This window comes from Calidris pugnax, unplaced genomic scaffold (genome assembly GCF_001431845.1).
Source record: "Calidris pugnax isolate Ruff unplaced genomic scaffold, ASM143184v1 scaffold285, whole genome shotgun sequence".
Lineage (NCBI taxonomy): Eukaryota > Metazoa > Chordata > Aves > Charadriiformes > Scolopacidae > Calidris > Calidris pugnax.
Window position 1 is genome coordinate 313,849 of NW_015091000.1, and position 1,555 is coordinate 315,403.

The window sequence follows — 1,555 nt, forward strand, 5'->3', positions numbered from 1 at the left end:
TGAAAAAAGAAAAGGGAGAGAGAGGAAACGTCGCTTCTATTTAATTTTTTTGGTCCTTTTTTTTTCCTCGTCGTCCGGAATGACGGACCCTTCCAGAGCTTTTTCCGGAGCTGGGATCAATGGAGACCCCCCCTCACCCCTGTTCCTGGGGGGGGGTGGTTTGGATTCTCCCCTGAGGATGCTCCGATATCCTGAATGGGATGGGGCAGGATCCCCTCGTTCTGCCTCCAGCTTTGGGGGGGGGGGGGGCCCCTTCTCCCACCCTGGGGGGCCCCCTTCTCCCACCCTGGGGGGCTGCTCCCCATCCCCAGTGGCTCCATCTCTGGCCCCTCGGCATCTCCCGCTTCCCGGGAAGCCCCAGGACCTTCCTGTCCCACGGAGCTGCCACAAAATCAAAACCCTGAGTGGCGTTTTTTCCCTTTTTGGAGAAAAAGCCGGGATCTCCCGGCAGCGGCTCCGTCTCCCCACTCGCCTTCCCGGCAGATCCCCCCCCGGAGCCGTGCCGGGGCCGGTGCCGGGGCAGCGGGTGCTTTCCTGGAAGGCGACGGCGGCGGCGCAGGGAGAGGCCCGGCTGGAATGTGCTGCTGCCAACGGGGCGGCTGGAGCCGCTTCCTCCGCGTGCCTGGAATTGCTGGGATTTTTCTGTGTCTGACCCACAGCGCCGAGCTGGGGGGGACGGAGTGGGATGGGAATGGGACGGGAGTGGGATGGGAATGGGATGGGAGCAGGATGGGAATGGGATGGGAATGGGATGGGAGCAGGATGGAAATGGGATTGGAGTGGGATGGGAATGGGATGGGAGCAGGACGGGAACGGGATGGGAATGGGACAGGAGTGGGATGGGAATGGGACGAGAATGGGATGGGAGTGGGATGGGAGTAGGACAGGAATGGGACAGGAGCAGAACAGGAACAGGATGGGAATGGGATGGAAGGAGGATGGGAATGAGACGAGTGGGATGGGAACAGGATGGGAATGGGACGGGAGTGGGATGAGTAGGATGGGATTGGAATGGGAATGGAACAGGAATGGGATGGGAACAGGATGGGACGGGACAGGAATGGGGTGAGAATGGGATGGGAGTGGGATGGGAATGGGACGGGAGCAGGATAGGAACGGGATGGGAATGGGACAGGAATGGGATGGAAACAGTGTGGGAATGGGATGGGAATGGGGTGGGAGCAGGATAGGACAGGAATGGGATGAGAATGGGATGGGAGTTGGATGGGAATGGGACCGGAGCAGGATGGGAATGGGATGAGAATGGGATGGAAACAGTAAGGGAATGGGATGGGAACGGAATGGGAATGGGATGGGAATGGGGTGGGAGCAGGATGGGCTGCTGGTGGCTGATGCCAAAGGCCCGAGCCATGGTCCTCGGGCCCACCCCCACCACCCCACACGGGGGGCACCCGCCTGCACTGTGGGGTCTCAGAGGGTGGGGGGGGGGCAGCCCTGACCCCCAGGGTGTGGAGCCCCCTCCCACAGCCAGGGGTCCCGTGTCGGTGTCCCCGGAGCAGAGCGGGGTCCCCCAAATCCCCCTCAAACTCACCCA